At 51.0% G+C, this 13,426-nt stretch overlaps 1 protein-coding gene across 2 annotated transcripts in view; it reads right to left on the reverse strand.

Annotated features, from left to right (window-relative positions):
- Positions 1 to 13,426, reverse strand: part of LOC108553478 (serine/threonine-protein phosphatase 4 regulatory subunit 1) — a 145,947-nt gene that overhangs the window by 39,884 nt on the left and 92,637 nt on the right. The window lies entirely within an intron of this gene.

Below are 13,426 nucleotides of genomic sequence, written 5' to 3' on the forward strand. Positions count from 1 at the left end.
AGCGCGAGACGCGAGAAGAGAAACCGGTAGAGCGATTTCCGGCCAAAGGTTCCGCCATTTGCGCCGCGTACTTGCTTTTCCGTTCGGTTCCAACGCGTCCCTCTTGGCAGGGAACTCCTCTTCCAGATCCCAGCCACGTGGTGCTCGATAACGCGCGCGTCCCTCGCAGCCGTGCGTGTTCCAACAAGCACCGTCGTCGACGCACTCACGATAGCCCCGTGTCGCCCCGAGGACGCACACGGGCTACGCTCTTTGTATACAAACAACGCGGACCGTGTATTACGTACATGTGGCCCGAATTTCCTCACCGTGTGTTCGCCCTTGACACCAACCGCACGGGATGTTTATCCAGTCCGCGCAGGCACTCACGCACACGCGTACACCGCGTTCCACCATGGCGCCCGGCCGGCGTGCGCGGAGAGCGAAAGAAAGAAGAGAGACGGGAAAGTGGATCGGCGAACCCGTCTCCCGAACAAGGATCGCGACACGACCGTACGGCGGCACGGTTCGTACCACACTGAGAGTGATCGCTGGCGCGTCACGCTCACGGTGATGCGCAGACGCAGGCTGCGCACACGCTGCTGCGCACGACGCGGCGGCAACCAGCCGCGATGCGCGCTCGCACTCGCCAACACGCACTCACGCCGGCGCGATGCACGCGCACCCACACGAGCCTGCTTCTCTACACGCACGGCCGCTCGCTCCTTCTCTCTTGCTCTCGCGCCACCGCGTATAATACGCGATGCGTTGCCGCGGGTGGTACAGGGCCACGAGGGACGCGGCGAGGAGAGGGGGCCAAGGGACGAGAGTGGGGAGGAAACAGACCCGTTAGTTCTCAGAAGTGGACCGCCACCGCTCGCCGCCAAACAGACCTGTAACCACGTACCGACCGTGTGGTGGTTCTCTCTCGCCTGCCACCACCGGCGTGCCGCTCTCGCTTCGTGGCCCTCTACACCGCCGCTCTCCGCAGCTTATACGCTCTTACGTGTCCCGTGACACGCGAGAAACACGGACGCGGAATTTCGAATTTCCGAAATTACCGCCGCGCGCATCCTCCCGTGCGCACTTCCACGCTCGCTCCATCTATCGGTCCTCCTCGCACTCGCGTACCCCCACGAACCGTACGGACACCACTCTCTCGGATATATACACCCGTGGCGTTGGCGCGATAAACGGCCGGGCGCGCGCGTTCTCTGTCGCAAGCTGACCGACCGGCCATTGATTAGATACAAGTGTTTACTCGAGTGACGAACGCATACACCGATGTCACGTGTTTTTCACAGAAACCCGCTGAAACGACCACGACGGGCACGGCGATCCTCGTAAATACTCCGACGCGGATGAAATTGGGAGAAAAACCGGTTATCGCCTCTCTACGGGGAAAAAATCAGGGAAAAGAGGGGAGGGGAAAAAAGGCCGCGCGTGTGGGAAAGCATCGGTCGCAGGCGTTTCGCCGAAAGTCTAGTTTTTCTCAAAACGCGCACTACCGCGCACCGGCCGCCCGTCGGCCATCGACGTTTCCTTTCTTTCGCGGAACGGGGGCAGCAGCGTCGTGGGTGGTACCGCTAACGCGCAGGCGCGCGGTGAGCGCGAGAAAGTCGCCTCGTATCTATCTACGATTCTATGCGACGATATTATTCCGGGGCTCTCGGTTACCGCGCAGGATCGGGAACGCGCGTAGCGAGTCGAATTCTTTTCTGCCGGATTCCGCGTCTCGTCCACCGTGTCCCGTCCCGTTCCGTTCCGTTCCTTCTCTCCCGCGACGAGACGCACACGGGCGGTCTAAGAACTGCAAGATTCATTAACGGTTCCTCGGCACGGAGGCGGCACGCGTGTGTGTACGCCGGCGTGCATTCCATCGGTCGCGCGCTCGTGTGAACGACCGTAAGGTGTACTCGTGCACACACAGAGACACCAGAGGGGAACGGAGATCCCGGAGATAGACGTCGGGCGCGTAAAAAGGAAAGAAACGGCAGAGACGAGGCGCGTACATATTTGATGCGCACGGTTCGCTGCTAGACGGCGCAGACCTCGTCTATCGTCATCATCGAGGTACGCTAGGAACGTACGAGAGTTATTAAGGTCAGTGGTGTAGCCACACGATCGCGTACCGAGATCCACGCCGATTTTCTTCCGATACACCGTTCTCGCGAAATCGCAGCCAAGTTTCCATTGGACCGGCCATTTTCGGTGTCAATAACGGTCACGAATGTGACAGTGCATCGCATATTTCAGGATTCTACAACCATTGAAATAATATGTATAAGATGGGCGAACTACGACGACTGAATTTTATATGAATTTTATTATGACTATTAATTTTTCATCGAATAAAAATGTAATTTCTTCCTCATTTGCTATACCATCTACATTTACCCTACCCGTACACACTGCTTGATTTTAATTATGCACCCTCTAAGGGATTATAAAAATTAAAAAATCCACAGTTTATTGGTTAACAGAATTACAGAATAATTTTAAAGTTTATTTGAAATTTGGGCACGTTGAAACACGCTAAATATAATTTTAATCGTGTGACAAGTATAGTATATAATTCTAATGTCGCATGGAACGTAACTATGCCTTCCAGGATAATGAATCGTATGGTATTAGACACTCAGCGACATCTCTGTGTAATTACCGCGATTACACTCGACTGAAGGCGTTCAAACTTCCAACTACCCTTCATTGCCTCTCCTAAAGTATCCTCTGTGCAACCCTGACCCGTGATAAAAATAATTTCTCACATCTCGTAACAGTCAGAAGATCGCAATACTTGGATCGCGAGATTAAAAAAAGAAAATCCATTTCCCCTAGATGTTCGCGATTTTTCCCCTAGCGATCAAATATCGAAGAGTTACCACGCTTCGTGTCATGGCAACGTCCATTTTCTGCCGATCGCGAGAAAATCGGTAACATGGCGCAACTCGCGGCTGCAATACCCGCTGGATCCGCACGAGCGGAATTTGCATCTCGGTCAACAATGCGGTGGCATCGCGAACGCGAGCACGCTGTCCTTTCCCGTTGCTCGCTCTCGCGCACGCGCAGTGGCTGCGAGTAGATCGCGGAGGCGCACCTAACCTATAAAGAGACACGGAAACGTGACGGAATGCGCGCGAACCTGCGTCACTCGCGTCGCCACGAATCTCTCCTCTTCTCCATCCGGCGGGTACACGCGCGAGTCCTCCTCTCGGATCGATCTCGAATTCTCGGAGACAACGAATCGGGAACGTACCACGGTTCGGTAAGGGAATTTCGGTTGCCGCGTTCCCCGCGGTCGCCGAGGCGAGACGAAGGGAGAGAAGACGCCGAAAGCGGAGTGGAGAGAGGAGAGGAGAGGAGAGGAGAGGAGAGGAGAGGAGAGGAAAGATTTATCCGTGGGACGCGTGACGACGAACGGAGAGAGAGATTCGCTCGATGAATCACTGCACCGCGAGCCGTCATCCTGCCCCCACCGGGCCCAACTCCATTCCGTTCCGGAGTTCTTCCACCTGACACACCGGGGCACTTAAGGCAACAACGACACCCATCCGCGGCCAAAAGGGAAGACGGATGCCCGCTATCTCGGATTTCGTAACGGACGACCGACGCGATATTTCTCGGCAGGCGTTGCGCGTCGCGGCGAGTCGCGCCGCGATGCAGGTGACGCCACCTCTGCTCGCGCTAAATGGCACGCGGCCGTTCCTGGCACCCGTGCGCCTCTTTATTTACGGAAAACACCCATCTCGCCGAGGAATCTATAAACGTTCGACCACGCGTCGAGTTTGTGTCTAACCTAACCTTATAGGACACTGGGGAAACAACGGAAGTCCACCGCGCTTGCGAGATTCTCCCTTTGACAGCTTCCAGCGCCATTTTGCCCGGTTAGATTCGAATATCGGATATCGGTGAACCCTTTGTACTCGAGAGGTGAATTTCAGATTACTGCCATTTATTTTGCATTTGTCTTTGCATTGTAGATTGTCTTTGCATTCCGAATTATTCGTCAATTTTTGTACCAATTCCCTACTAGTACGATGACTGTCATGGTGGTCATCAGTGACCGATGTGTGACTCCTCAGTGGAGCCATGACAGTCACCAGTGTTCGACGATACTGGAGAAATTTCTTAATAATTTGCATACAAATTCGTCATTATATTCCTAAGAATATTGGAAATTTTATCAGGATACCATAATGCGTGGTAGTCAAAGTGTTAACCCTTCGCAATCACCCCTCAGTCGCCATTTGATAAAATTTCGAAGATCTATATTACTTAATACGTCAAATTTAAGATAATGTAATGATACGCGAAATATCGAAATCAAATAATTCCATGTGTTAATTATTACACGGTTTAATGATTTAGAAAATTTTTGAACTCCTACTCTTCTTCGACCAAAAAATCATCGAGTGCAAAGGGTTAATTTAGCCCTTTCTCTACGGTTAAAATATTATTTATTACTATTACTGTACAGTACTACTATTTCCTCCACCATCGCGCTAGAAATGTGCACAGTGCTCCGGAATGATCGATGAGGGTTGCCGATTATTTTAAAGGGTGGGATATAATCTGTTAGAAAATACTAAAGCTAAATGAGGGTGAACAAATTGAAAAAATAACGAAGTATACATTTGCGTATACTTGTGCATCTTACGCAAAGCGACTATAGTTGCTCGTAATAACGCGTTATGGCGGCCATTTTTCACACGGCCGAGTAGAATTTGTAGGAAGAAATGTAAACTGCAGTTAACCCCTCGACGCGACTTTTTCACGCCCAGGATGACGCAAAGACGAATTACTCTCTTCGTGCTAATAATACAATTACACTTGACGCGGTGTAACACGAGTAAAATTCGCGCGAATTCCGAAGACTCTAATTTTGGAAAATTGAAGTTACCATATTAAGCGAAATTAAATTGTAGAATACGTGGTACATAATCCTCCGGAATATATACACACACGTATATTCGAGGAACACTGAAATCTACGTGCTTACTAGGTGTACCGTTCATGTTGACAATTATGCGAATAGCGCAAGCACGGTACATGATAGAAAACGCGGTCAATCTTCTGGCAATTAGGCAAAATAGTGAAATTTTATTTCGAGACTTGCCTGGAGTGGTCTTTCACAGAGTGTACATATGTAGATAGGATTTCTAATGCACGTGTACGTTTTGACACTATTTGGCACTAAGTAGGGTCAGTCTAGGGGAATTACTCAACCCTTTGACTGTCACGTCGAAATTATGTTTCGCATTTTTATTATTCGAAGCATTCGAAAGCTCCTGTCACCAATGACCATCGCAGTGTCACAGGAGAAACCGTGGCTGGTCATATACGAGGAACGTGGCAGTCAAAGTGTCAATCCTCGGGAATTCACGCGACACGCGAGTGGTTTTAGTTTGCACAGCGAGTAAAAGTGCTCTGGCACTTGGGCAACGAGGAGACAGACGATTTGAACGTTGTCACGACGTCTAGAAACGTCGATCGTTGTACCTGGAGCCTAATTTCTTGGCACATGCTTGGCATTATTTACGGAAAGGAAGTGGTACTGAAAATGTTAACGGGCGAGAAACGGTTGGAAACGGACGGCATTATCAGCGTTGCGCGTGTATCTGGTAGAAGAAAGCGGGAGAAAAGGGAGAAAGGGGAGCAGTGGGCGATGGGTTGCACCCGCGGGGCCAATCACGACGACTCGTGGCGCCTTAATTGGTACTCGCACGCGTGGCTCAGGCTTAAGAGGCACAGCAGATGCATCCCAAGACGTTCACAACAGGAAATTCCTCCGCCCTCGCCGCTCCTCTTCTCGCATTCCAGCTTCTACGCATATTTATGCGCCGCGTCCTTCCTTCCATCTCGCTTCTGCAACCCTCGCTCCTCCGCGTCGCTCCTTCCTCCGACGCCCTAACCCTTTCCTCCCGCTTTCCCGTCCGTTCACACCGAGAGCATCCTTCCTTCTGCACCGTAACGTCGGCATGCACAAATAGATATCCTCGCGGACGACGCTCCACGCGCACTGGGGACCGATGAATGGACCGGGACCCGGACCAGGGTAGGCTTCGAGAAGAACGGCGTCAATGAACCGGGCGTCGCGTGAGCGCAATTATCGTTCGAGGAACGGTGATCGATGGGGTACCAGTCGGAAGGACCGATTTTCGTATAAAAATTCTTCGTTTAATGACGATTTTTGGGTGGCTCTTAGTGACCTTTGATGGGACTACAATGACGAAATCTTAGTGGGAAAGATCGATTTTGGTACAAAAATCCTCCACTATCCCTCGATTTCTAGGTGGTTCCAGGTGGTTCTAGGTAGGACTACAATTGAAGGTTTCCTCGATTTCGACTTTTGCGCGAGCGATCGCATTCGAGACGAGGACCAACGATATTCTAGTGGAAAAGAACGATTTTCGTAGGAAGATCTGCCACTTTCTGACAATTTTCGAGTGGTTCTTAGTGACCCTTGGTGAAATTACAATCGAAGGTTTCCCCGATACTGAGTTTTGCGTGAGAAATCCCATTTGAGACGAGAACTAACGACATCTCAGTAGCAAAGACCGATTTTCTTATAAAAATCATACATTATCTGACGATTTCTAGGTGGTTCTAGGTAGGATTACAATTGAAGGTTTCCCGATTTTTGCGCGAGAAATCGCAATAGCGACGAAGATACACAAGATTCGAGTGGGAAACACCGATCGTCGCAGGATGATCCTCCACTCTGCGACGATTTAGGGGTGGTTCTTATTGGGACTATAGTCGAAGGTTTTATTTGGGGTTGAATTTCTCGATGATCGTTGGATCAATTTCCCATGGACTTAATGGAATAGAAAATTGGTGAATATTAATTTTACATAATTATAGTCCTGCAATTTCGATTCTTGCAAATTGATCATTAGGTACGATCGAATAGAAAATTTAATACAATTTTCCCGATTATTTAGGAATATTAACCCTTTGCACTACAGGGGTGATTCTCAAATACCTCGAAAATTAAGTAATAAATACGAGGTAGTAACTAGGTTAAAAACACACCTAGTTTCCTACTTTTATTTCAACATAAATAATATCATGAGCTTAGAAAAATGTAAGAAAAGCTTCGAATTGTTACATCTTTACGACGAAAAAATCGTCGAGTGCAAAGGGTTAATCTTAAGAGGAGGTTATTAATGATCCCAGTGATCATTTATAAACCGTTCATTACAAATATCTCTTACTCAACGTTACCTCCTTGGTCACTCGTCAACAAGTTTCAATCCTCACCGAAAATTAGTCTCGAAAAATGAATAAATAAAAACAGGAAGCACATATTTTCTCCCGTTTATCCAACGAAACGAAACTGACGGTAAAACGAAATCAGTGACGAAGATCAGGTCGACAATCACCGAAGATTTCCCGGTTCCGTGGGGATTACCGTAGCGCGCGTGACAGTGACACGGTAATTCGCACGGTCTTGAATTATCACAGCGAGGATGGACGAGATGCGTGGAGCTATTACGAGCGATCGAGCCGACTTCGGTGAATGAACCGGGGAAAAATGCCAACGAGTGCAATTATTATTGTACGACTCGGCTACCAGCGCGCACAGGCGGCGCATGCGTCGTTCTTCCTCTTCGCTCGCGCGAGCGTCGCGCGTACTCGCTCTCGCTCGCTCGAGGGACACGCGGAGAGGGCGGGCGAGAGAAAAAGCGGAGGGAAGACAAGTGGCACGGTCGGTGCATTACGCGCTCTGCGAACCAACGCTCTATCCCGTCCGTAACGCGACCGTAGTAATTTCTCCGCCATTTTTGTTCCTAAACCCAACAAAATCACCCTAAATCGCATAAAAGCCTGAGAAACCTGAAATTTTCCCCAAAATTCCATCGAAAATTACAACGAAAACTGAAATTCGTGAGAAATTCGGAAGAATTGGAGAACACGAGGCTTTCGCGAAAAAGGAGGGTGTAAGGGGTGGGAATTTTCGCGAGGAGAGTGGTAACGCGTTCTCTCACCGCGGAACGTCAATAAACCCAAGCGCCATCGTTGGCGAGTGGCCGGCGTCGTTTTAACGATTCGCGCGACACACAACGCCGGTCTAAGTAAATCCCTCGGGGCCGCGGCCGGATGGCCGCGAGTGTGGTGAGTGCTTACTACGCGCTACGCCGCGGCTACGTTCACGGCCCGTATGAATGTACGCTCGCGGCGCGTACGTACGACGGCGACGCGCACGTTTGCGGCGTGCATTCATAAAGTGGCGGACACGTAGCGTGCGCGTGCGCAGCTCGTCGCCTTCTTCGTCGCCGCTCCTTCCTCTTTTCTTCCTCGTCGCCACCCTTCCTGCCACTAATACGGCCTCGCCACCCCCGCCCCGTATCCTGTGCACACTTTGCATCCGCCAACTTCTCTCCTTTCCCCTCGTCCACTTTCCAATTTCTTCCCTCTTTTCCCCGAGTTTCGGAATTTCTCGCGATTCAACGCGCAAGGGCTAGCACGGAGAGCGAACAGAGGGGGAGAAAGAAGGAAGAACGAGCAAGAAGCGTGGGTACGGGGGCCAAGGCGCGCGAATAGTCGGCCGTTTGTTCGAGCGACGAGCCGGTTCGCAGCGACGAACTTCTCTACGGGGTCAACGGAACCACCGGAAGTCGTCGGTGCCCAGGGTCGTCGCCGATTCTCAAATTGGTGGCCGCTTGCCGCCCCTCGCGCTCCCCTTCTGCGCTCTCCTTCCATTCTCCTTGCCACCGGCTCCTTCCTTCTCCGTCTCTCCTCCCGCGCCCGCTCTCTGTAAACAGGCCACGTAATCCCCTACACCCACTTTTTCCTCCCGTCTAAATCTGTCTCATCGAAATGCGTCCGACGACCAACGGAAACCCCCGCCCGTTAATTTCTCTCAGACCACGCGATCCCCTCTGCACCACCCTCTTTCGTCTTATAGTCCGTGGTGTGCATCTCGCGAAATTTTCCAGCGACCTCGCGATCCTCTTCCGTGGCACGGAGAAGGAAGGAGTCGACGAGGTCGCGTCGAGTCGAGCGTGGACTCGGCTGGTGAATGACTCCGTGCGTGCGTAGGGTGCCCCGCGGTGACGTCAGGCCGGAGGAGGTACGCGCGCACACGTCGGTGTACGTAAGTCGCGTGTAACGCCGGTGCCTTGGTGCGCGAAGACCGGTGGAAAGGGGAGAGAAGAGTCTCGACCTATGTCCAGGCCAGTGTCGCTCGGGGAGGACAGAGAGAGAGGGCGCGCGACGGCCATGTGTAGGACCGGAAGCGTGAGTATCCGGCCAGACTCGTGTGGGCTTCTCTCTACGAGCGCGCTACTCTCCTTTCCTCCCTCCTGATCTCGTGACAGGAAAACGTTACTCGGCTTGTTCGCGTGCGAGCGACGTTCGTATACTTCACTCCGCGCGGGAGCCGTCAATGACGACGCTCGCGAACGCGGAAAAGGGATAAGGATTGGTATTGGGATTGGGCCAGTCAAATGTAGTCCGTATATTCTCTGTCCGTGTGTATACTACTCGCCTTGTTCGCGTGCAAGTGCCGTTCCTATATTTCCCTCTACGCGGGAGCCGTCAATGACGACGCCCGTGAACGCAATATTGGGATTGGGCCAGTTCCGTATGCCCCGTACATACCACTCATTTTGTTCACGCGCGAGCACCGTTCCTATACTTCTCTTTGCGCAGGAGCCCTCAATGACGACGCTCGCAAACGCAATATTGGGATTGGGCCAGTTCTATGTGGGCCGTATATTGTCAGTCAGCATATGTACTATTCGCCTTGTTCGCGTGCGAGTACCGTTCCTATACTTCCCTTTGCGCGAGAGCGGTCAATGACGACGCTCGCGAACGCGAAATAGGAATTGGGATTGGGCCAGTTCTATGTGCCCCGTATATCCTCCGTATGCGTCTATACGACTCGTCTTATTCGTATGCGAGCGCCGTTTCTATACTTCCCTCTACGTAGGAGCCATCAATGACGACGGTCGTGAATCCAATATTGAGATTGGGCCAGTTCCGTGTGCCCTATATATCCTCCGTTCGCGTATGTACTCCTCGCCTTGTTCACGTGCGAGCGCCGTTCCTATACTTTCCTCTGCGCAGGAGCCGTCAATGACGACGCTTGCCAACGCGGCATTAGAATTAAGATTCGGATTGGGCCAGTCCCATATGGCCCATATAACCTCCGTTCACGTAAGTACTTCTCGCCTTGTTCGCGTTCGAGTATCGTTCCTATACTTCCTTCTGCGCAGGAGCTGTCAATGACGACGCTCGCGAATGCAATATTAGGATTGAGATTGGGATTGGGCCAGTTGCATATGCCCCGTATATCCCGCACCGGCGTATGTACTACTGGCGCGCGCGTGCACGCGCTGGGAGGATGAATCGATCGCGGCGTGCGTAGGCGTTGGCGGCGCTTTCTTCCAGGAAAGCGACCACCGTGGTGGAAATATACGCGAATTCAGCGGGGCGTAACGCGGCTAATCAGCCCGGTCGATCGGGGCTAGAACGCTGCTCCAATTAACGCGGAACAGAGAGTCTCAGTGTCTTCTCGCGGTGTTCGAGGAGGAAGAAGCTGCTTCCTCGGTCGTTCGATCGGCGTCGCGACGATCGTGATTGGGTCGTCATCGTGGGAAAACGCCTGGCCCCGCTGCTGCTTCCACGAAAGGGACGCGTTCCGATGCTGGATCGCGAGGATCGATAGACAGACGCTGGTGCAACGAGCAGAGTCTAGAATCCCCGTTGGAGAATCTAATTTATATCGAGGAATTCCGAAGAGGCCACGCAGAGGCGTCGATCTTTGAGGCGCCGCCGTTTAAGATGCATTATGCTCGAAGGCGGCCGACAATGGCCTATGGTAGACAGCGGGCAACGGAGCGAGAGGATAAATACGCGGCCTGTATACGAGCCTTCGAACCAGAGAGAGAGGCAAAGACTCCACGGCACGGCCGTGAAGGAAGGGACAGGAAGAAGGGATGTTCTAGACGCCGGAGGAACGCTGCGTAGAAAATTGAACGGAGAGACGAAGACAGCGAGGTAGAGAGAGAGAGAGAGAGAGAGAGAGAGAGTTTGGCTAGACGAAGGGGGTGAGGGGTTGGAGGGCAGACGGAACTGGTCCCAGACCCAATATGATAATTGAGTATGGAGAACGATGCGAACGTAGCACCTTGTAGGACTTCGTGTGGCCATTGTGGCCTCCCACTGTCGGGACCACCTCGAGAACGCATCGACTTTGTACGTGAAAACATCAAAGGCCCTGCCTTTTACCCTCCTCCCACCCCTCCCTGCTAAGCCACCCTCGTTTGCTCTTGTTTCGTTACGTTTCAACCGTGCACGCGCGCGCCTCTGTCAACGGTCATCGCCTACCCTCTCTGCGTTTTCGTTTATGTAGGAATGAGACGAGTACGGCCCTGAAAATGCGTTGATACTTTACTGATCGATAGTCTATTAATCGGTTGCCATGGCAAAGTATAATTTATTATTTAATATTGAGATACAACTGAGGTGCCAGGGTGCATCTGTGGCCGAACGGCAGGTAGGATGGTAAAGTGTCAAGAGTGTTTGGGACCTAGGATGAGAGTGACCAAGAGGATCGAATGTAAGGGGTGTTTATAACAGAGCCGAACGCGATAAACGAGTGGAAATTTATAAATGCGTCTCACGTGTTCGAAGGACCTGGTCCACCCTGGTCACGTGGAAAATGTGTCATCGAGAAAGAAAGACGGAGTATGAAAAGCTTAAACGAGTGTGCATAAGACGGGCAAGACATCAGTTGCAGTCTATCGGTTTGAGTTTAGAGTGTCAGTTTATGAAAGTCAGTTGTAAGAGTCAGTTTTAAGACAGATCACAATAGCCAGTTGCTGTCATTCTATTTAGAAGCTTATTTTATGCTATTAACACTGTGCCATCCGCACGTTTAATCGGGATTCTTTCGTTTGGTGCCGGTAGCACTGACTCATCATTTGCGCATGATACCAACGTGGTGTCATCGGCATTTGCCTGATAGTTTTCGCATGACACCAAGGTGGTGCCATCGGTCGGCATAGCGTTAACACGTTCGTCGTCCAATTCGAATCGGTTAAGTTTCTCAAGAGCTTCAAATCCAACTGTCGTAGCGTCAGAACATTATCGGACTGATGATTCGGATGTATCTAGTACAGACACCATTCGTTAGATGTTGTCAACGAACCCTGTTTACAATTTTCCATTTCCGCGCAGCAAGATATCCCGTAATCCTTTTGAATAACTATCACCGAACTTGCATTTGGCAAATAACGAAACGGTAGAAGAGAGTAGCAGACTTGGAAAAGTTTCATCGGTCATTGACAGACTATTGCGAAGAATGTAAGAGAAGACTACTACCTATTGCTCCAATTGTCCAAAATCACCTAGAACGTGTTTAGCCTGTTGCAACGAATACCATGCAATGTAGTACAATGTAAATATAAATTAACCCCTCCCTGTACAATGACGAGTCTGACTCGTGATGAAGATTTTGGCCCAAACACGAATATCACGTGCCAGACTCGTGAACATAAGATCGGGTCGAACCTGAATATCACGAGCCAGCCACGTGAACAGTAAATTGGGCCAAACATGAATATCACGAGCCAGACTCGTGACATAACATTTTGCTAAATATACTTTCGAAATTAATAAAAAGTATAGTATAATGTATATATTTGTATGTCGTATATCCGATACTTATATTCCAATGCTTATTCCTTTAAATTCCTTTTAAAAATCCAACTGAAAATCCTATTTAACTTGAACGAGAAGAGCGTAGTATTTGGGTGACATGGTCCTCACGGAAGCATACCCGGCACCCAGATATAGCTGAACGCGTTGAGAAGACGATACCGTCTTAAGTCAATCCACCGCAAAACGATCCTAAATTTATTTTTCATTTTCGCACCCCTTTCCCAGCCTCCCCCTACCACGGTTCCAACTCCGGAGCGTTTTAACTTGGACGATGAAAAGCCGATCGAATCCGCGGTGTCATCGCGTTCCTAGGAGCGCGCGAGAACGTCTCGCTCGGTCGATTCCGCTCGATCGAACGCCACTTCCGTTCCGCATTCGTCCACGTCGCGGAATACTCCATTTCCTGCGGACCGGCTAATGCGACTCGTCGATGAGAAACTACCGGCCTCCATCGACGACAGGATGGCTCGTCGCGGCTCGAACCGGTCTACCGGACTAGAGGCGACTATCGGCCTATCGAGTGACACTGATTCGCCGTGGACAAAAGACATCGGTGTGCGGCAACCGCGTCCAATTCCTCGCCAATTGCTCCTCTCCGCGGGTAATTTATATCGCCTCTACGCGAGTTTTCTCGGCGTTACCGAGCACGAACTCGTTGTGCAAACCGCGAGAGCCACGACGAAGAGGACGGCAGAGTCTTGCATCCTACGATTGCTCAATGCAGCAGTTGGGTAATCGCGAGCTCTGCTCCGACGGCGATAATCGCACCGGCATT

This window comes from Eufriesea mexicana, unplaced genomic scaffold, assembly GCF_001483705.2.
Source record: "Eufriesea mexicana isolate 0111107269 unplaced genomic scaffold, ASM148370v2 scaffold10591, whole genome shotgun sequence".
Lineage (NCBI taxonomy): Eukaryota > Metazoa > Arthropoda > Insecta > Hymenoptera > Apidae > Eufriesea > Eufriesea mexicana.